This window comes from Suricata suricatta, chromosome 7 (genome assembly GCF_006229205.1).
Source record: "Suricata suricatta isolate VVHF042 chromosome 7, meerkat_22Aug2017_6uvM2_HiC, whole genome shotgun sequence".
Classification (NCBI taxonomy): domain Eukaryota; kingdom Metazoa; phylum Chordata; class Mammalia; order Carnivora; family Herpestidae; genus Suricata; species Suricata suricatta.
Window position 1 is genome coordinate 118381479 of NC_043706.1, and position 23691 is coordinate 118405169.

Sequence of the window (23691 nt, forward strand, 5' to 3'; positions counted from 1 at the left end):
GGCGGCGCAGGGCCTGGGAGCTGTGGGGGCGGGGCGCGCGCATGCTCCGTGCGTGCGCGGAGTCCCCCGCTGGGCGCCCGGGGGCCGTGGTGGGTCTGCAGTGTCGCTGAGGGTATTCCAGTGCTCTGGGCATGTGGCATTAAATAGCAAAACAAAAACAAAAGCAAAAAACAAAACATCACGAAGGGGCAATAGAGAAAATCTTGGGAGAAAGGGAAAAGCCTTTTTATCTGTAGTTTTTTCTTTCTTTCTTCATTAAGGGGCACGCGTTTTCATTTTGCATTGGACCCTGCAAATTAGGTGGCTGGCCCCGAGCCAGGGTATTGAGACACCACCAAAGCCGACTGCTCAACGCAAAGCCCAGAGTAAAACAAGCTAATCAACAACCAGGACATTCTGTCTGACCTCCACGAGGCTGGCATCCCCTGTTGAATTCAAAGTTTCCACGGCCAGAGCCAGAGACGAAGAGGGAATCATCTAGATGTTAAGCCAAAGCGACAAACTGAGTAAGGACAGGACCAGAGCTGTGGAGGTGCCGGGATGGAAGACGTGAAGTTCCCTATGTAGAGCTCCGACTTTGAAGCCAGGTGGTCGGGGTTCAAATTCGTTTAATCAATTAATTATATGCTATTCTAGCCAAGTTCCTTAATTACTCTGAGCCTCCAGCTCCTCTTCTGGGAAATTGTCTACCAGTCTGATAATTTGCTTTCTCCCATATCTTTAAAATTATTATAAACCTGGGTCTTCAACTTAGTAATATTTTTATCTGGTTTTATTAGGGAATGCCTTTCTTCCTTAATTGGTATCAGGCCTTCTGAGTCACACCTGTAGTGTTGTATGAAAATCCCAATTTTTAAAAAGCCACTTTCTGAGAAGACCAGAATATGTAAATGAAAATGTAAGTCCTTGAAAACTGAGGAAAATGTTTCAACATCTGATATTAGACAAAATGTTAATATTAATATACAAATACAAATTATAGTCAGTGAGAAAAATTCACAAACTGTGTTAGAAAAAGCAAAGTATGGCAATTTTCAAAAGAATGATGAATGGTAATTAACTAATAGTCAATGACTAATCAAACAAATAGAAATTTGAAAAGCAATGATATTTTCATTTAGCCTGAGGGAAATTTTATTAGTGTTGGCAAAAGTGTGAGGAAGTAGACATTCTCATAGCCTGCTGGCTACAAGTCTCCTGGAGGGCAACTTGGCACCGACCTTTGAAAGTATGAAAAAGTGAAAACTCATTTTACTTACAGGTATTTATCCTGAGGGAGTAATTAGACATGGATCTATCTGTTTAAAAGGGTGATAGTCACTGTTTATAATGGTAAATGGTCTAAATGTTCAACAATAGGAGACTGTTAAATATAGAAATATATATTTGTATATATATTAAACATTTTTTTAACGTTGATTTTTTGAGAAACAGAGACAGAGCATGAGCAGGGGAGGGGCAGAGAGAGAGGGAGACACAGAATCTGAAGCAGGCTCCAGGCTCTGAGCTGTCAGCACAGAGCCCGATGTGGGGCTCGAACCCACAAGCTGTGAGATCATGACCTGAACCGAACTTGGACACTTAACTGACTGAGCCATCCAGGTGCCCCTGTGTGTGTGTGTGTGTGTGTGTGTGTGTGTGTGTGTGTGTGTGTGTATTAAACGTTTTATTTATTTTTTGAGGGAGAGCACAAGTAGGGGAGGAGCAAAGAGAGAGGGGGACAGAGGATCTGAAACTGGCTCTGTGCTTGAAAGGCTGATATCAGCGACCCCGATGTGGGGCTCTAACTCACAAACCATGAGCCGAAGTTGGACGTTCAACTGACTGAGCCACCCAGGTGCCCCTGCAAATATGTATTTATAAAGATATAAATAGGGGCACCTGGGTGGCTCAGTCAATTAAGCATCCAACTTCTGCTCAGGTCACTATCTCATGGTTTGTGGGTTTGATCGGTGTGTCAGGTTCTGTGCTGTCAGCTCAGAGCCTGGAACCTGCTTTCAATTCTTTGTCTCCTTTCTCTGCCCCTCCCCCACTTGCACTCTGTCTCTCTCTCAAAAATAAACATTAAAATTTTAAAAATATATAAATATAAAATACCATTCTATAATAAATAACATAAATACTATGAGAACATATATGTGATGAACTATTACAAGGATTATTAAATTATAAATATCTTTTAAGAGCCTGGGAAGAATTTTTCATAATCTTTTTAGGTGAAAATAGCATGTGTAGCTTGACAAAGCACTAGAGCATAGTGGTTTCTTGCTTGAATTCAGAAGCCAGACTGTTGGCTTTGAATCATGGTTCTACATTCCCTGGTTCTGCCCCCAAATACGGCTCTGAGCAAATTTCTTAACATTTTTGTGGCTTGGTTTCTGCAGCTGTAAAATGATATACTATTGGCAGCCTATCCCACAGGGTTATTTTGATAATTAACTTAGTATATATATATAGCCCTGAGAATAGGGTCTGGCACATGATAAGCTCTCATTGTCAACTTCTATTTTACCATTTTATTACTTATATGTGTGTAAAATGCATGGAGGGACATATATGAAAATGTTTTAGTTGCTATTCCTAATTTGCTATTGGAATTTTGAGTGATTTTTTTTTTTGCCTTGCTCTATATACTTTGCTGTATTTTCCAAACATTTTATAATGAACATGACTTATTTTTATAATTGGAGGGAATGATGAAGGTAATTCCATTTTTTAAGAAAGCACAATCTTCCTCTTCTCTAAAAAAGGACAAAATGAGGTTGCCTGGATATCCACAAAAGTAGGATAGGAAACACCCACATCCAAGGACTCAGAAAATCTTCCCCTGACACAAGGGATAGTAAATGTGTAAGGAAACACTCAACTTCTCTACTAGTTAAAGCAGTAAACAGAATTCCAATTAATGTGTTTCAGCTGCCTTCTGACATTTTATGACCATCCCAATGTTGCCTTTCTGATCTCAGTTATACATTTTTAATGGAGATGAAATATAAGATAATGCCATTGTTGATGGTACAAGAAAACATGGTATATTAGGAAGAATAGCGAACACTTCCCACTAATTTAACATCTTTAAAAATTTTTTAATGTTTTTTATTTATTTTTGAGAGACAAAGAGAGACAGTGTGAGCAGGGGAGGGGCAGAGAGAGAGGGAAATACAGATTCTGAAGCAGGTTCCAGGCTCTGAGCTAGCTGTCAGCACAGAGCCTGACGTGGGGCTCAAACCCACGAACCGTGAGATCATGACCCGACCCAACCTAAGCCGAAGCCGGATGCTCAACCGACTGAGCCACCCAGGCGCCCCTCATTTAACATCTTGTAAGCACTTATCTTGTAAGGAGCTATCATTTCCCACACTTTGCCTATAAGGAAACTGAGGCCCAGAAATAATAAGTGACTTGTCCAAGTCACGTGCTAATGAAAAGTAGAGCTGGGATTCAAATTGAGTCTGAGCCCAGAGCTTATACTTTGTATGCTATAATGATAAAAAAAATTCAAAAACACACAAATGGGAAAAAAAGAAAGGTAAACATGGAGCACTGGGGAGGGAGTATCGAATCAGCTGTTTTAAACACTTTCAGGGCAAAATTTTATCCTACTTGTCTTAAATTTCCAGAATTTCACTCCACACCTGGTGCATAACAGACGCTTATAAATGAATGCCTGAATAGCTAGCTCATAGGCCTGACACAGAACAGATATTCTTAGGTTCTTAATAATAGGGACATGGTTGGACGCTCAGATTTGTAATTAAAATGAACAAAAATGTGAACAACTCTTCTAAAATCAAAGGAAGACTCTAACGGAGAATGTAGAATATGGGACCTGATGGGATCACTTCTTTCAGACACGTACCTCTTCTCTTTGAGACTGCTTGAACTATTTATTAGTGGTTCCTGGGTCTCTAATTAGAGTCCCTAACATTTCCTTCTGTTTCCCAAAGGGTTGGAGTAATGCCCTGAGGGCCTGTCACCACAGCCCTTTACCCCTTCTAATCAGCCAGATGGCAGCTGCGGGAAGTGGCCACAAAAGCAACAATCACAGGGTAGTGTTGACAGTGGTGGTTGGTCTTCAACTGAATGGGGACTTGAGGAAGCATATGTCCCGTTTCTGAGCCTGGGATGTTAGAGTTCGCTTTTGTCGGTTGGGCTTTATATATTAGTTGGGAATATTTGCTATTTGATTATGCTAATTTAGTAAGCTGAAGTTGAAAACTGCTTTCAAAATAATCCTAGATCATAATTTCATGTTAGAAACGTTGATAATTTGTCAGTACCCTTAGTATTCTAAAAAGTTTACTGACTTTATTTTTAAAGGTTATTTATTTCGAGAGACACAGAGAGGGTGTGCAAGCTGGGGAGGGGGTGGGGACAGAGATCTAAAGTGGGCTCTGTGCGGACAGCAGAGAGCCTGATGCGGGGCTTGAACTCACAAACCCACGAGACCATGTCCGAAGCCAAAGTTAGATACTTAACTGACTGAGCCACCCAGGTGCCCCATAAAAATGTTACTGACTTGGTAAGTGGCTCAAGGTGTGTGTATATTTGTGCTTGTGTGTTTATTTATTATTCTTATATGGGAAATTGCATAAAAAGAAAACATACTCAGACTCTTTAGTAACAACTTATAAATCTCATGACCCATAAAAGAAACATCACTAGGGAAATGTGACTACTACCAGAGATTTTCCTTGCCATTGTAACCTCAGTGTGGTCACAGGCTTCTCTCAGCAAAGGGGCAACATACTGTTGAGATGTGTTAATAAAGAGAAAGCAGAGAGTCTAATGAAAATGTCAGTAGGCCCTTTGGGAAGCTGGCCAATAGAGTATGTTGTGAATGTGGACACAAGCTGAAGAGGCATCCATAGGTCTATTTGTAGAATAGGGACAATATCCAGTCTTTAATTGCTGAAAGACGTACACCTGCCACTTAATTTCCTCAGTGTCAGCAGTGAATTATACTTAATATGAGACAGCAAGAACATTTGTTCATTAGTTACCTGTTTGTTCATTCATCTGTCTATCCATCATGCATCCATCCATCCATTGAAACAATTGAGCAATTGAGTGTGATCATTTAAAACTGTTTCCAACAGGCGCTTTTTTTTGTTGCTACAAATATTCCCTCTTTGAAACCATGATGCAACATGGCTTATGGTTAAATGGACTCTATTTTCCTATTCAAACAGCATTATAATTGAGAACTTGCTTCTGTTCACAATGTCAAAAAATTATAAACAGGACTTAGAATATTTAGCAAAAGCATTGATATAAGTAAAACCCTACAAACCTCTATAATCTATTATATAGTAGAAGTATATTCCAAGATGTTGAATCATAGCGATGGAAGAGACTTTGATAATCTTTATTGCCAAGAAAGCCAAATTTCAGAGAGAGAAAGAACTTTCTGGGTGTCACCCATGTAACTCAGAAAGGTTAAAACTACAATCCATGGTTCTCAGATCCATGAGATACCATATACCCTCTCAGAAAAATCCCAAGATTTGTTTAAGGTTGCTTAAACAAGAGACCAGAATACACTGTAAAATATGCCTATACCATGGAAAGGTACAACTATATTTCATGTATCTAAATTAAATAGCTAGCCAAAATAAATATGATCAAAATAATTAATTTATAAATTGTTTGCTTTGTTAAGATCCATTAAAATATGGAGGGAACATTGTGGAAGCCCATTTCTCTTAAACTGCTCAGGAATATTTGAGCCAGTGATTAAGTGAACTCCATTGTTCGTCTGACTAGCATCCATCAGTTCTTTCTTCCTCCCTCACAGAAGTAGGCTCGTGCCCCTCCTCTGCACCTGTATATTAATATTATACTGGAGGGAGCAAGAATGGGAGGGAGAGAGGGAAGGCCCAGCTCTAGGGCTGGTCAGGACAGGTCTAAGGAGGAGTGTACCCCTTTGCCTGAAATGGAAATTGGAAAAGTCTTATAACTCAGTCAGGCAAATTGGCCAAGAGGGCAAGGTTTTTGGAGGCTCTAGGGGAGCTTCTAGAAGATGTCATCTCTCTTGAGATGATTTTGTCAGGATTGAGATGTGCTGAAGCATTTCACTACCTACCCAATGAACTAACAGTGAAGTGAGCCAGTGGTGTTTGTGTTTAAGCCCACTGAATGTTACCCCTTGTTTCTGGCTCAAGATGGATGTGAAATGCACATGCTTTCCACTTTCCTCCCTATCTCCTTACACCCAGTATACTGCTATTAATGCTTATTATGCATACACATTCTTCTCAGCATGAAGAATGTCAGAATCCTTGTCCCTGAAGTGCTTACAATATAGAGCAGGCTTTACAACTTTTTTTTCCATTATCATCCCCTCTAAGGAGCCTTTTCAGCTGTGTTTTTATAATGCCATTTCATGAAAATTAATTTTTATTTTTTATTTATTTTTGAGAAAGAGAGAGAGAGAGAGAGGGCTTGCATGCATGACTGGGGGAGGGGCAGAGAGAGATTGAGACACAGAATCCAAAGCAGGCTTCAGGCTCTGTGCTGACATGGCGCTTGAACCCATAAACCATGAGATCATGACCTGAGCCAAAGTCAGACGCTTAACCGACTGAGCCACCTGGGCGCCCCACTTAATGAAAATTTAATATTACACATATTCTCTATATCTGTGTGTGTAATATATATATATATATATACCTTATATATTAAAGTAGTGAGATTGATTTTGTTCTCTAAGAAGCAATTCTTGCCTCCTCGGGGGTGATCTGCTTCCGTGGAGAATGGTTTAGAGGGAGAGACGGAAGAAGGCCATCACAATGAGCTATGTTATGAGTGGAAGGTCTTCAGGATGGGGACACCTACTCATTCATGGAAAGCAGCGGCTTTGCAGGTTCTTTTATAAAATAGCCATTGCAACAGAGAAATATGTAAAAGAACCACCATGGACTTTCTTTGGTCTTAAATTCATTCTGTTCCATTTGTTTCTCCCTTTTCCTTTCAGGTTCTCCTGCAGCGGCAGCTTCTGGCATGCTGAGAGGAGAAAGCGGAACAAAGGGCAGCCAGGGAAGGTGAGCAGGTACAGGCAAGGAGGCTTCGGGTCCGGAGCCTCGGTTCTGTTGGCAAATCATCTTATTGTCCGTCATGTCTCTGAAGTGTCTTTCCCATCTTTCTCTTCTTTCCATTTTCTCTGCTCCCATCCTCATAAGCCTGCAGTACCTCTGGCTTGGGCAATCATCTTTCTATTTTCTTATTTATTTAGGACCAACTGAATTTCAGGTACTTCCTATTACAGTCTCAAGCAACACAATAACTCTGTGAGTTAGGTATTAATGTCTCCATTTCATAGACAAGGAAACCAAGGCTCAAGGGTTTTAGTGACTTGCCCAAAGCTAGACGTTAGTAGGAAGAAATAGAGCTGACACCTAAACCCAGCTCGGCAACCTATGCCCATGCCCTTTCTACTGGAGCAAAAATACTGTATATTTTTGCAATATACAGTAAAACCTTGGATTGGAGTAACTTGTCCTCTGAGTGTTCTGCAAGATGAGCAAACATTCCTAGTAAATTTTAACTTCATAAATTAACGATATCTTGCAATACGAATGGCAGGTGGCACCAAATGTCACATGATCACAACTGAGCCAATGGTTCTTGAAATTCACTATGATATACAAGTGCTTTGGATTACAAGCACGTTTCTGGAATGAATTATGCTTGCAAACCAACTTTTTACTCTATTTTAATGCATTTAAAATTATGCATGTGATAAATGAATACTCTTTAAAAAATATATTATAGGTTAATATCCTCATTAATCACTCTTCTCTATTCCTAGTTCTCCCCGCCCCTATGCCCCAAAGGTAACCACAGTCACAGTTTGCATGGATTGTTCCAGATCTTATTCTAGGTATTTCATACAGCTGTTTGTGGCCCACCGCACTGGAGGGACCAATGTAGTGCTCTCAGGCATGGGACCCACTGCACGGGTCACCTCCTGTGACACTCGCCAGCACTTTGCATGTGGCTGAGTGGCTCTTCTTGGTAACTGGTTGGTTTGCAAATCCTTCTCATTAGACTACAGGTTTATAACGTGCAGGAGGTTCTAGCCTCTGCTCCAGATCAGGCAGGGAATATTGGGTATGTTCCATTTGGTGTGTATTTCCATCCTTCCCCTTCTTTACATGATTTCTCCTCATCGACTTTTAACCAGAACACTGGGTCCATTTCTCTAATGTAGCTATCATTCTTTTTGTAGAAGATACTTCAGTAAGTATCACTTTGTGCTGTAAAAGAAGCTTAATATGGCACTTCTGTACCACTGATTAATTTACTACCTCCTTTTTTGCACCTTTTTCTTCCGTTAATAGAACTTGTGAGCTAGCAATGGGGAAAATAAGTTATTTTGAGATCGCCAAACTTCTTGAAATCAGCCCTGGGGGTTATCACTAGACTAGATACACACGGTCACCCCTGCTCCCTGCATGTTGAATCTCCAGCCCCTTCACGGTCCTGCAGTAGGACCTTTGGGAAAGAAAGGGACACATTTGTAAGGGGAGAGGCTGGTGTTGCTGACCCTCATGGAGATAAGCACTTGGGGCTTGGAATCTGGACATCCCAACCTGGGAATACACAGCTGTGTGCCCCAGAGTCCCCCAGCATGCAGACCCCTAGGTAGAATTCTGATGCAGACTCTACGTGACAGTGATTACGTGGCTGTAATGCTAAGTTCGGAAGGTGACTCATCTTCCCTGCCCAGATGGAAGTCAGATGTCAGGGGCTTCCTTGCGGTACTTAGCAGACTGTGGGCCAAGACATTTGCTTTACATTAGTGTTATTTGAGACACCTGACCAAGGGGTTCAACGAACTTGAAAAATGTGGAGAATGATGGGAAAAACTGCTACTGCTTACCCCTCCCTCAGGTAGGGGCAAGGGGATGAGAGCAAGCAAGTCGCTGTGGTTCAAAATTGCCCCACACTCTGCGAGTCAGAGATGGCCAGTCCCAGATGTGACACCCTCTACCACAGGGGTGGACACCCCACTTCAGGGGCTTGTCACAGTGCATCTGGTTCCTGAGGAAGGAGGGTTCCCAGGATGGTGAGCGGACTGAAAGATGAGAAGAATAGAGTATATGGGGGCGCCTGGGTGACTCAGTCAGGTAAGCATCTGTCATCGGCTCAGGCCATGTCTTTTAGTTTGTGAGTTCTAGCCCTGTGTTGGGCTCTGTGCTGACAGCTGGGAGCCCGGAGCCTCCTTTGGATTCTGTGTGTCTCTCTCTGCCCATCCCCTCCCTGCTCACACTCTGTCTCTCAAAAAAAAAAAAAAAAAAAAAAAAAAAGAAGAAGAAGAAGAATGGAGTATCTGGAAGCTTGGGTCAGTGTGCTATCTTCATTAATTTTCTCTGTCTCAGGGCTGCTCATGGGAAAACCAGTTAGTATATATTTTATTCAGTGATTGATCACTAAGTTTGTTTATAGACAGAGTTGTGATACAAATAGTTGCTGCCACAAGGTGGCAGCAGCATCTTCTCGGCTGTGTTCACTACCCTAGTGGGTGCTTTTTCTTCAACTGCAGAAGAAATGGTGTTCTTCCAGCTTGTACTTCTAGAGACAAGTTGCTCTTTGAGAAGCTTAGAAGCTTCACAGTATATATTACAGGAGTTTTCTTAATGTTTCTCTTTTCTTAAATTAATGTCTGGGAAAATATGAGATTATGCATTAGTGGGTAGCTTTTCTGTCTTTTCCTAACAGTGAAAATTTTAAATCTAACTCCTTGTGTCTGTGAACCCAGTGGTTTTGCAACAGGAATAGGGAACAAGGGAAACTGACCAGATATTCTAATTTAGGCAGACAGTCTTGGTTCTGGCAGTGAGCTGGTGGCTCTGGAAGAAGTCCCAGGCAGGCTCTGCTCTGTCCCTTATCTGAACGAGCTGATGAGCTGGCCCCCTTCCAGAAAAGGGTGACCAGAGCAGAGAGGGATCTGGAAACCAGGCTCGACAGGGACCTGTGGAAGGGAAGGGGCATGTTTGCTAAGGAAGAGATGATGTCAGCATTGCTGTCAAATATTTGAAGGGCTGTCACGGAAAAGAGGTGGTTGGAATCGGATTGGTTAAATGGCTCTGGAAGTGACCTTAGAAATCCCATCAGACACACTCCTCTATTTCCAAAAGGTGGACATAAGGTTGAGAGGGTGACGCTTGCCCAGTGTCACACAACTGGCTGGTGACAGACAAGCTAGGACTACAACACAGATCCTTGACAAAACCCACATATGGTCACCAATCAGGTCGTAACTGTCCCCGGGTGGGAGAGGGGAGAGTGGTGGCCTCAGTTTAGTGTTGAAGCAGAAACTGGGTGTCCACAGAGTTCCTGAATTACTCAGAGAGCTGGCCACAGCCCAGTCACCAGAAAACTGGGTTTACGTCTAACATTTTCTACTTCTGTGTGGTTGTCATAGGATTCTCAGTAATTGGCAGGTAATTCAGGGTAACAGAAAGTTTGTGTGTAGGTGGATGAGGTAGAGGTTGGAAAGGCAGACCCTATGAGAGGTCTGGCTTCTAGAAAAGTCTGCTTGTATGTGGTGGTCCAACAGGAGGCTAGCAGATCTCTTACCCAGGGTTCCCTAATGCCTGCCCTTGCCGAGTCCCTAGCCTCTGTCTTGGGGGAAATGAGGGCAGCAGAGAGGGGCACTGCAGCCTTCTCTAGACCACACCCAGGGCTGTGGGGACGGAGGGGGTTACTTGTGATCTGAACTTGGTGCTCCCATAGCCAACTTCACAAACTCCATTCTCGTCTCTTATCTCTGAAAAATCCTTCATAAGCAATATATGATATAAATGTTTTATCATCTCTCCATTCATTGGTTTATTGTCTTTGTGGAGCTGTCTGGATGACCTGGTAATGTGGTTTCATCACACCTTGTGTGACTTTGATTATCACCTGGATGATGAAGAAATGGGTGCAGGCTATTTGCTAGATACAAAACACAATAATTAAGGACCTAATGACTGTTTTCTTGGCATGGATAGGAGTGGCAGCAGCAGCACGCTGAGGAAAATTAGGTCCTTCCACTGCATTTAACCAGAGAATGAACTGACTGTGACAGAAGAGATTGGGCGACCCTGCTTCCTGAATGTGTCACACACACCTTTGTCACACAAATTACCCAAATGAACTTTGGTGGGAAGGACATTTTAAAGGGAGTTGTGTATATGTCTTTAGGTTGTTAGAAATGTATAATTATATGTTACATTTGTTTGCTTAGGATGAGGCTAAAGAAATTATTTAAGTTAAAAAGGGAAGTAGATTAGAAAAATAATGGCTGTTAGGAAGTGCTGTGCGCCAAGTCACATACTGAGTGTTTCCAACATAGCGCTTCATCTTACTCCTTTCCAGCCACTGTCAGAGTTGAATTCCATTTTACAGAAAACCAAACTAAAGCAAAGAAAATTTTAACTTGCTCAAATTCAAACAGTTGGAAGGGGCAGACATGTCTGCATCCAACCAAACCCAGATCTGTCTGAATTTAGAATCTGGATTCCTCACTCCATGAGAGAGGACTGTATAGAATGTAATCCCCACCCCACCCCTGACAGAGGGGCCTTGTTTTTGCTGTACCCCAGCACAGAGTAGGGCCTCAATAAGTCTATGTTGAATGGACGAATGAGTGAAGGAATGAATAACATATAGTAGATGCTGATTCTGGCAAAAATTTTCAATTGGTATGTGTACTGATGCTTAGGAAACCCTGACCTAGTTTAATGGTTTTAAAGGGTGTCCTCAGGAACTATCCTGGGGTTCAAGTCACAGAAAAATTGCCGTAGGGGACTGCTGTGAGGGTAGGGGAAGGCCAGGAGGCTGGCTTCCAGACCATTCTCCCAGCTCCCTCCAGGTCAGTTCCCTTTTATCTATTATGGCCCGTCTTCCTACTTTAATTTTTTAATAAGTCTTTACTGCTGCCACAATGAAAAGAGACAACAAAGCAAAAAATAAAAAAAAATAAAACAAAACCAAAACCTCCCAGGGATCTAGTGCAGTAATATCACCATGCTGATGAAGAAACCAGGATGGAGGTGGAGGGACACCTGGGGGCTCAGTCAGTTAAGCATCTGACTTAGACTCAGGTCCTGGGGCCAAGCTGAGCCCCGGGTCGGGCTCTGTGCTGCCAGCTCAAAGCCTGGAGCCTGTTTCAGATTCTGTGTCTCCCTCCCTCTCTGCCCCTTCCTCGCTTACGCTCTGTCTCTCTCAAAAATAAATAAATAAATAAACATTAAAACAAAAACAAAACTGGGGCCCAGAAAAGTAAAAGATTAGAAGGAAGTTAGAACTTGAATCCTGTCTTCCTGACCCTTTCCCAGTGCTTATTTCATAACACAGAGAAAATTATGTTCGAAGCACATTGGGAAACACCATTGTCATTGTGATGCTGTGTCTTGCATGTAGGGAAATAGCTGTAGGCATCAACCCTGGCCTACATAAAGATGCATTTTAAATGCTGGGTGTTTCCCTTTACGAAACTGTCTTAGGCAAGGCCAGTTCTCATCATTTAATCCTGCAAAAGCAGAGGTAATTTGGAAGTACAAATTTAGGAGGGAGAGACAGAATTAGTCCATCTTATTAAAAAGAAGGTTTTAGGGCACAATGTAATAAAATATATTGCTCAAATGAATATAATTTAATAAATCACAATTCAAACCTTGAGCATAGATAAAAGATAACATTATTGCACAAGCCATGGTAAGTGAAAGATGAACTAGAGATAAAAAAGGGGCAAGTTCAGTGGAGGGGGGGCAGAAATTATTTCCAACTGGGGTGGCTTCAAGGTGTCAAGGTATCAGCAACACTTGAGGGGGCCTTGAAGGATTTGGGGGTCCATCCATTCATGAGATAGGGGCGGGGAAAGGCTTTGGGTGAAGTGGGTAGGGATTTGGGGAAAACATTTATGATCAGAGCTGGGGCACTAGGCCAGTGGGTGGCGAATGTGAAGTGTCCTTGGGGCAGACTGTCTGTTATGTCCTTTACTTGAAGTGAATGATGGGAAAGCATTTTTAAACATTTTTAATAATGTGGAAGTCAAAGACATGCATTATCCATGATAATAACATTCTTATTTTTTGAAAATACAGTTTCCTTCAACTACATGCATGCAATAGAAAATTTTTATTATTCTTTAAGATCTATAATTGTTTTTAAAACACCCATCTGTCTAGTTTTCTGAAATAAATGTAAATTGTTAAATGCAAACCAGTTTTAAAAAGCTAAATCTTATTTTAAATGAACGAGATTTTATGACTCAACGTAATCTATTGGAGATTTCTGTCATTGTTAAGTCACAAGTCACTGTGGGAATTACTGGGTTCATGTTTTGGAGGAAACAACACTTGACAAATTCTTGCTAAAAATAAACTTTTGTGAAGAACAATTTGGGGGGGTTATTAAGAAAATTCAGAAAACGTAAGTAATGCGGGAAAATTATTAAATATTAAAATAAATTTAAAACTTAATAAATAGCATTATACTGGTATATTAGTAGATATAAATCAGTGGAAGCAAGAAGCAAGGATTTTACATATGATAAAGAGGGGTTATTAATGTTCTAGAGCTGCTGGCCTCTGTACCATTGATTGGGTGTCTTAAAACAACAGAAATTTCTTCTCTCGTGGTTCTGGAGGCTAGAAGTCTGAAACTGAGATGCCAGCGGGGCAGCACTTTTCCTGAAGATTCTGGGGAAGAATCCGGCCTTGCCCTCTTCCTAGCTTCTCATGGTCGCCAGAAACCCTTGGTGGTCTGGGGCTTGTGGGGCCATGACCCTAGTCTCTGCCTCCAGCGTCCCATGGCCATCTTCTGCCTTTGTTTCTCAGTCTTCAGATGGCGTTCTCTCTGCATCTAGTTCTTTTCTTCTGATAAGTACACAAGTCCTACTGGAGAAGGGCCCATCCCAGCATAATCTCATCTTAACTAAGTACATCTGCAGTGATATAATTAGTTCGTTATGAGGTGCTGGGGGTTAGGGCTCCAACATATCTTTCTGGGGGACACCTTTCAATCCAGACCATATGGCATCATAAAATAGTAGGGAGAGAAATAATTGCTCAATGAATGACAATGAACTCTTTGGGGAAAAAAATAAATTTAGATGGATACTTCATACTTTAGCCCCAAATAAACTTAAAATGGATTCAGGTTAAACATAAAATATGAACAAGTAAAAAAAAAAAGAAAAAGAAAATATAGGTGCATTTTTATTTTATTATCGGATCAAAGACTATAAAAGCAGTCATAAATGTTTGTAAACATCTGAATCTGTCAAAAAAATTAAAAACTTAAAATATCAGAATAAATGTAAATCACGGAAAACATTTACCATAAGTATGACAAACATACCCAGAATTCTTCAAACTCACTAAGAAAAAAATACTAAAGCATCAATAGAATAAAAGAGGACAAAGTTATGAACAGTTAACATTTCCAATCAGACTTTTGTCTCCAGCTGTCCGTTGAGACAGCTCTTGTTGGGACTCCTGGCGGTGGGTGGGGGTGGGGGTGTCAGTTGGTTAAGCAAGCATCTGCCCCTCCCCCACTCTGTCTTTCCCCCAGAATAAATAAATAGACATAAAAAAAAATGCTCTTGTCAAAGTGGCCAGTGCCCTTTGTCAGTCCTCAGCCCTCACCTCACTTGGTCTGTCTGTAGCATTTGATGTTGATCCCCTGTTCTTCTTTGGAATATTCTCTTCACTTGGTTCTGGAACTCTCTACCTTCTTGGTTTTTACCCTGGCTGCCCACTACCCTCATCTTTCTCAAGTCTGTCCTTCTCTCTCCATGGTGCTATCTTCTAGATGGTTTGCTCTGGCCCAAAACCTGAGGGGTCATTGCCGACTCCAGTCTGTGGGTGAGTTGTCTGTCTTTAGAATACATCCTGAGTCTAATGACTTCTCCATCATCCCAGGTCAGGCCTCCATCTTCCCTGCTGGGCTGCAGTAACAGCCTCCTAGCTTGTCTTCCTGCTTTGGCTTGTTCCCTATAGATAAGTGTCCACAGAGCAGCCAGAAGTTGTTTCTCTGAAATTGGAAATACAAACACACGGTAAAATATTTTTAAATTAAAAACAAATGAAAAATTTCAATTTAAAAATGATCCAGAGAGAATTAATAATGTGAAAACCAAATCTAACCCTCCATCCCATCCAGTTCCTTTCCCCAGAGCCAATCAGTTTCTTGCACTTCCTTCCAGAGTTATCCTGGATATTCCTTTGTATATACTGTATACAGTGTTCTGCATCTTGCTTTTTTAGAATCACCTGCTGAAAATCTAAGATCAGGTTATTCTAAAGCTTAAAACTGTCTAGTGGCTTCCTGTTACACTTAGAACAAAATTCATACGGTCTACAAGGCCCTACATGACTTGTCCCTGGTCCACTCTGTCTCTTACCCTCACCCACATTACACTAGCACATTGGCCCTCCTGGTGCTCTTCAACCAAACAGGCTGCATCTCTCCTCTGGGCCTCTGTCCTCTATGTTTAGAATATCCTCCCCATTTTTCTTTCCTTCATTTCATGGAGGTTTCTGCTGAGATGTGACCTTATCAGAGAGGCTCTCCCTGATCCCTTATTCAAATACCATCCTTACCTCTACCCCTGCGCACTGTTCTTCCTTACCTTGCTGTGTTTTTCTTCACAGCTCTTCTTCTTTGTTGAGATTATATTAACTCAATTATTACTTGTTCCCCTACCCCTATGAAAGCTCCATAAGGAAGGTGCTTTGCTCACCACTGTATGTCCAGGGCTGACAGTTGTCCTTGGGGGTGTGGTGGCATTTGATTAATATTAACTGAAATGAATAATGAAGCAAGATATTGTCACATGTGATATTGGCAAAACTTAATTTTAAAAATGCTAATAGTACTGATAGGGACTACTGATAGAATTATAGATTGGCATCATTTTTACCCTGAAAATAATTTGAAAATGCGTGTTAAGAACATTAATAGTTATGTATCCTTTGGGCACATGTCTAGTAATCCATCACAAAGAAACGGCAAGACGGGAGGAAATCATTGTACAGAAGGATGATCATTACCCACCAGGCATTAATTAAATAAATTACTATAAATACATATAATATGGTATTATGTAATTTGTTAAACTCTTAAATGTAAAAAATATATAATGACATGGGAAAATTGAATTCTATAATACCAGGGGAAAATACAGATGATAAATAAAAAGTTTGGAATCAGCGTAAATTTTTTAAAGTTTTTTCTATCCATTTTGAGAAAGGGTGAGAAAATCCCAAGCAGCCTCTGCACTGTCAGTGCAGAGCCCGATGAGGGGCTCAAACTCATGAACCCTGAGATCATGATCTCAGCTGCAACCAAGAGTCAGATGCTTAAGTGATTAAGCTGACGCACCAGTGTAAATATTTATTAATAGGAGACTGACTAAGTAATATGCAATGTTGAGGCAATGGAACATTATATAGCTTTTATATCGTAGGTCCTTTTTTTTTTTTTTTGATGTTCATTCATTTTTGAGAGTGAGGGCGAGACAGAGGATCTGAGAAGGCTCTGAGCTGAGAGCCGCTATCCTGGTGTGGGACTTGAACACACAAACTATGAGATCATGACTTGAGTCGAAGTCCGATGCTCAACTGACTGCGCCACCCAGGTGCCCTTTACATAGCTTTTAAAAATAATGAAGGATCTTTCTGTAGTGATTCTGTGGGACTTCTCAAGTATGTTACTATATTTATAGCAGTCAAATAAAACAGGGTGCAAAGCAATGTGGATAAGATGCTCTAATTTATACTAAAATTATATACACATATTCATATATGCATTATTTTCTAAGAGAATTTAAAAACAAATTTATCATTTTTATTTTAAAAATAAAGTTAGGATAAACTGGCAACTAGTTGCCTCTGGCAAATGCACTTGGGTATCCAGAGTCTTTTTTTTTTTTTTTTATTTTGGTATGGCCTTTTGAATTTAATGCCACATGTATGTTTCACCTGTACAAAAACATATTTAAATGTAAAATCTGCACATACAATAGGTAACAATAAAAAGTAGGTCTAAATATATGAATAGAAAAGTCTGGAGCATAAATAATCTCAAAATGTTAGGAGGGATTTTCCCTTGATGCTGGATTTACTATTGATTTTTATTTTCTTCTTGTAGTTTTTGTATTTACCCAATACACATGGATTGTTTTTATAGATAAAAATATTTTGTTAAAAACTTACTCATTTCCATTTTTTTTTGCAAATATCAATTGTTAAAACTGAATTAGCTTTATGTAGACTTCTGCTCCTAGTATGCTAAGTTAGTTTTCTAAACTGATGTAACATAAGCCCAAAAATACACAAAGTTAGTTTAAGAGATTGTTTATATGTTGGAGATAACACGATTGTAATATCATCTTTTTTGTTTTATTGCACATCTCAATTTTCTGAATTTCTTCTTCACAGCAAATAACACATCTGTGTTCGTTTTGATGTTTTCAAAGGGATCTCTACGTGGCTCAGCTCCCCAAGGAGAGATCCCCTTTGAGAATCTCAGATCATGGGAATGAGGATCAAAAGTATGTAGACAGAGACACCAGGCCTTTAGAGAACTTCGGCCAGCTTGGGGTGCCTTTTCACAAGTTCCGCAGTGTTCTTCTCTTCCTGTCTTTACTCAAACTCCAGTTCTTGTCTTCCCAGTGAATCTGGCTGGAGTTAGGAAAGCAAAGCCCCTAATTGCCTAATCACAGATGTGGATCACTGATAGGATCTTAAATGAGTGCTGAGGAATTTGGCTGTGTGAGCTGTGCCTGTGTTGGTTCTACAGAGAGTGGGGAGAGATTTTTTTTTTTTTCTTTTCGAGGTGAAAACAATTTCCAGTAATCTTCATTGCTGTTGTACTTAATTTTACTCCTCAAAAAGGGTAAGTGACTTTTTGAACCAAGTCACCCCCATTCACAGTGCCCACACCTAGAAAGTGACCAAGGGGAGTGAAGCATGCCTGTCTATTACGGTAGCAAGCTCGTGCAACAAAATAGACTCTGGGCTTCCGGGTCTTTGGTTCGCGGTCTCTGATTTGTGACTGAGTTGGAGCAGGTCTTAATTTTACTTGCAAATAGTCTACTTAGCATCTGTCATATGAGTCTTATAGTTTTTGCCTCGATGAAATCTAATTAATATAGTCAACTGGCAATAACTAGGCTAGTTGAGCCTGTATACATTGTTACATATAAATTGACAAACAGGGGCTCATTTTTCCCCAACTGGCCCTAGTGCTATGGCAAGAGAAGGGGAACTGCCAAAAGCCAAGCCTGTGTTCTGAAATCAGGTAAGTGTTCTGGAGGTAGAGAAACTGACCCAGGGGGGCACAGGAGCAAGACATGTGTACCCCAGAACGATGGAGTGTGTGGACATGTCAGATTGCCTCAATTTCTCTAAAGAGACAGGCCTCTCTGGGAAGCTGAAAACAAAAATGTCAGGGAAAGTGCTGAGTCAACATATATTGGCCATCTCTATTTGGAAGTGGATGTTCTAAACCAGTATCCCTCCTCATTCCAGTACTTTACAGTTCACACTGCCTTATCGGTTTTTCTGGGCACGTGACTGGGTTCATTGGCCATCTTCTAGACTAGGACAAATTGTGCATTCACCTCTGCATTTGTCCCTCTGGAAATGAGTGACCTGCAAAAAACTACATAAAGGTCCTTCCTAAAATTTTCAGAGGAGATGATTTTCCCCTAGACTAGACAAGCTAGCCATGGAGACCCTCTGTGTGTCTGCCTGATTAGTTAGCTTGGGCATGAAATTCTGGAGTTTCTCTCTCTCTCTCTCCTTTTATTCCCTCTCTCCACCTCTCATTTTGCTTTTCTCCTTTCCTTGTCCTTCTTTCTCAGAATCTAAACAAACTACTTAACTTGCCTCTTGAAACTCCATTTATGATATTTCTCACCGGAAGCATGTCTTGGGGGGTGGTGTCTTATCCTCAATTCCAATCAGTTTATCAAAATATTTCAATATTTTCAAATAAAAATAGAGCACTTCTGCAGAGGAATCCCAGTGAGTAAAAGTTTCTGTAGCTCATTTCATCTACTTCATAAGTGTTAGTGATGTTATGGAACTTGCAAAGGATAATGTTAAAAACAAAACATTATTTAACTTAAAAAACCCGACTATTTATGGTACAATCATTATGCGTTGAACACTCTCCAAGTGATTTCCTTGCCCTATCTTAAAACATTTCTGGCAACCCTATAAATAAATATTTTGCTCCTTTTTTTTTTTTTTTTTTTTTAAAGAAAATGAGTCCCAAAGAAGTTAAACAATCTTGGAAATCATACAGTTAGTGGTGGGGCTGGGGTTTGAACCTCGTGTTTGGTTTTTACTACATATGTCTAAGGAAGCATGAAGTTTTGAACCAAATGTCGATGGAAAAGCAGGAGAGACTATTAGATAAGTAAAATACATTTGGGAATAGGTATTCAGATACTGTTTTATTAATTTATTAATATTTATTCTGTTTTAGAATTGCTTTTTATTTGGTATGTGTGTTAGTTCAGGCACAAAACAGTTCTTGACTTCAGGTTTGAGTTTTTGTCTTCCAACCAATTCAGAACTCAAGGAGGACATTGGGCTGGGCATGGGGAGTGGTTAGGAGTGGCTCCTATACACTGTCCAACTCATTTTTCAGCTCCTAAATGAGGGATGGTCCTTCAGCCTTGGCCCATAGGCCAAGGACCCACATTATCCTGTTGGATACCACTTTCTATTTAGACACTCTTATCTCTACCTGTGCCCTCTGCTTCCTCCCTGTCGTGCCTTTTAGCCCCTCTGACCTCTGCTGCCTCTAGAAAAGAAGACCACTCACTCACCCATTCTGGTGGGGGGATGGGCTGGAAATGACCTTGGGTTTTGTATGTGTGGCCTCTGCAAGACAATCAGACCACGTGCTCTCCTAGTGGGTTTTCTGTGCAGTTCTGACCCCCTCACTCTAGAACTGCACACCCCAATGCCCTCTATGTCTTGACTTCTTTAGGTGCCACACCCAGTAGGGTGCAGGGTGGTGAGAGCCACGGGATAGATACTGTTTTTCTGCTATAAGCCACTGATTTTTACATTTTTGTTCTCCTGGATATCAGCAATGGGTTTTCATTAATATAAAATCTATTTTTTGGCAAGTGGGAGAAAAGTGACTAACGGTTGGAAGGGGTCACATCATTTTATAATTGTTTTTTTGTTGAAAACAACACATCCATAGAATTATTATTATTACCATTATACCATTTTTTAAAATATAAAAAGGCTTTCAAATCTATTATTTTACTTATTTATTATTTTACTTACATTAATCCTCATAACAATCTTTTGGAAGGTAATTTAGACATGAATATCTTTTATGAATCTCAAACTTGTATATTTTCCTCTTTACTACTTAATGTTTTTTGACCCACCCATGATTGCTATTTTAAAGAAGGCTATCTTACTGTATCTGGATAGTTTTTCTAACCTATTTTCCAAGGATTAACCTCTGTACTATTCTTTTTTATTTCTTGGATTGAAGGGTTGGAAAAATATTAAATAATAGTTTTTCATCTGACATTTTTTATTGGTACTTATTTTTAATATTTCATTTAATTTTATTTTACTTATTTTTGGTATTAGTTTTAAGCACAATAACTCCAATATTTCCCCATTTTTTTCCATTTTGAAATTTTATTTTCCTCTTGCATTTTTGTGAATGCTTACCTTTTTCCCTCTTTTGATAGCAAAATTATTAGACATTATAGAAGTTTTGGAAAATATAAAAAAGTACAAAGAAAATATACAAATCACAATTAACCAAAAAAATTCCACCTAGAAGTAAACCTATTAACAATTTTGTGTATATTCTTTTCTATCTTCTCTTGTTACTCTATTTTTACAACATCATAAATTATTAAAATTCCTAACTGTTATACATTTTTAATGTTTACAATTTTCCTGTCTTCTAAAGAGTGTCATGGTAAGCACCTACTTATATAAATATTGAATATATCTGATAAATTCCTACTAAAATTGCATAGTCAGTTTTAAGGCTCTTAGTGAATAATTCCAGAAGGTTATCCACAATGTTTTACCAATATATGTTTCCAAAAACGTTGCCTAAGACTGTATATTTTACCAACCACTACACAACCTTAGGAGTAATCACTATTTCAATATTTGCCTTCTTGCTGAGTAAAAATAGTACCCTAGCACTGTTTTATTTTGTATTTTAATCTTTCACAAGGCTGAGTATATTGCGTGTATGAATTGCCTTTTCACATTCTTTGTTCATTTCTTATTATTGAGGAGCAAATTAAAAATAATTCTTATAAGGTCTCTTTCTATTCTAAAGATATTAACCCCTTTTCTATTACATATTATAATTAGCTTGTCATTTGCCTTTTTTTGATTTCTTTTTGAGAGAGAGTAAAAGTGAGGGAGGGGCAGAGGGAGAAAGAGAATTTTAAGCAGGCCCCACACTCAGCACGGAGCCCGATGTAGGGCTCAGTCTCACACCTGGGAGATCACAACCTGAGCTGAAATTACTGATTGAACTACCCCAGACACCCTCATTTGCATTTTTAGTGATGTTTTAACAATTTTTTAAATTTTAAAATTATGGATGGTTATCAAATGTTACCAAATCTCTCGATACCTACTGACATTTTCCTATTTTAAAATCTATAGATGTGATATACTGTAGTAATAAAGATAAACCAATACATTGGACTACCCTTGTTTTCCATAAATTCTACTTAAGCATTATATAATTCCTTTCAATTTTACAGTACTTTTCAGGAGAACAAATCATTTTATACTATTAGAGATAACAATTGTTTTTCTTTCTTTCTTTCTCTTTCTTTCTTTCTTTCTTTCTTTCTTTCTTTCTTTCTTTCTTTCTTTCTTTCTCTCTTTCTCTCTTTCTCTCTTTTCTATCTTTCCTTTCCTTTTTTAAGGTTCCACACCTAGAGTAGAGCCCAATGCAGGGCTGTAATTCATAACCCTGAGAACAAGACCTGAGCTGAGATCAAGAGTCAGATACTTAACTGACTGATCCACCCAGGTGCCCTGATACCAAGTGTTTTCTGCCTTGGGATTCTTCTACAGCTGAATAACCACACTGCCTCCCCACTTCCAAGTGTCAGGTGACCTGCTGGAACTGGTGGTCAGAGTTCCCTCGGTACACTCCCCATGACCAAGCTGTCATCACCGTGAGTAGGGCCAGTTTGGTTTTCCTGTTGGGGACTTGGGACATGGAGACGGTCATTGGTGGTTATGTGACCTCAAGTGTGTCGAGTCACATGCCAGCTGAACAACAGATCAGGAAACCTTGTGGTTTCTGAGAAGTAGAAGGCAGAAGGTGGGATCCTACGGGCTCTCGAGTTTTTCATGTTTCCAGTGAGTCTTATGTACTCTCTCTGCCCCTGGATTCTGTGAGAACCTCCAGAGGTTTTTCAATCACATACCTTCTCCTTTGCTTAAGGGAGTTGGAGGTTCTTGATTTATGCTGCCAAAAGCTAACATGCACACACCATCTTGCTGGGCTGAAGCTCATGATCATGTCATACCAGAACTCTGGGAGTTGCTGGCCTCCTAAAAACCAAAAGGGGTTGAATTCAGCACTACATGATCCAGAAGTTTCCTTCCATCCCTGTAATTCTACTTGTTTATGAAATTAATGTTGCCTTTTATTGGGACATTTTCTATATATAGGTTGGTAGAGCTCTAGAATGACAGAGATTCAGTTAAAAACAATGGTTGAGAGGGAATATGTTGAGAACAGACCTCTTAAGACAGGAAGACATTTCCCATTTTCAAAAAATTATATTTCCTTAAAATCTGAAGGCGCATTTTGCTTTGCAGTCATTGAATTGAAAGGGCACCTCTGCTTCCTAAAGAGTGGAACTACAGCCGTCTGTCTGTGCTTCTCTTCACGTACCTCAGACTGGGCATCTGGCAGTGACAGGTAATCAAATCATATCAAGGGACATTGAGCCATCTGCCCTAATTTCAGCCCTCAGAAGTGAGCTATTGGAAAGGGTTTCAGCTTTTCATCTTGAGCCTACCAGCCAGCACGGTTCAATTTCCTCAATGAAAGTATTGATTGAGTCCTTTAAAAATAATTCCCAACCCTGCCGACATCAAGGAGATATGCCTCATAGCATCGAGATAAAAGATAATCATGCTGTGAATAAAGCTGTTAAATTTTCTTTCACACACAAAACAAAACTCTCAAATGCATGTCTTAAATGGGCAACAGAAAAGAGCAGCAAGCTAATTGGGACTTGAGGATTAGGAAAGCACAGTGCTGGGAGGTGAGGAGGGGTTGAGGGTGACAAACCTTGGGCCTCCTGAAGCCAGGGCCATACTGGAGTGTTCCTCCCAGTGACATTGTGAGCTATGAAAGCCCCACATCAACACTTTGGCTGACGTATATTTGTATTTTGCTCGTCTTTTTGGTATCTAGATTGTGGCATTCTCTTCTTATGGTGATTTTATTTGTGTTACATTTAAACTAATAAGTGTATGTCTATTTGAAGTATCACATTATATTTGAACTCTCCTACAACCAGCGTCAAAACTGATTGGCTTTTACTTTTAAATCCTTAAAATTTTAATCAGTTTGGGCTGCTATACCAAATTATCATTGTCTGAGTGACTTAAACAATACACCGTAGAGTGCCAGCAAGCCCAGGTT

The 23691-nt window shown here is 40.1% G+C and overlaps 1 long non-coding RNA gene across 4 annotated transcripts in view; it reads left to right on the forward strand.

Moving 5' to 3' along the window:
• LOC115295945 overlaps positions 1–23136 on the forward strand; it is a 28887-nt gene extending 5751 nt beyond the window's left edge. For 3 of the 4 annotated variants that reach the window (XR_003910639.1, XR_003910640.1, XR_003910641.1), the window contains exons 2-4: positions 6977–7043; positions 22101–22204; positions 22857–23136. This is a non-coding gene — a long non-coding RNA (uncharacterized LOC115295945). Of the gene's footprint in view, positions 1–281; positions 588–6976; positions 7044–22100; positions 22205–22856 lie in introns of those variants that run through there. The other variant, XR_003910642.1, reaches the window with a different exon arrangement.
• The last annotated feature ends 555 nt before the right edge of the window (positions 23137–23691 follow it).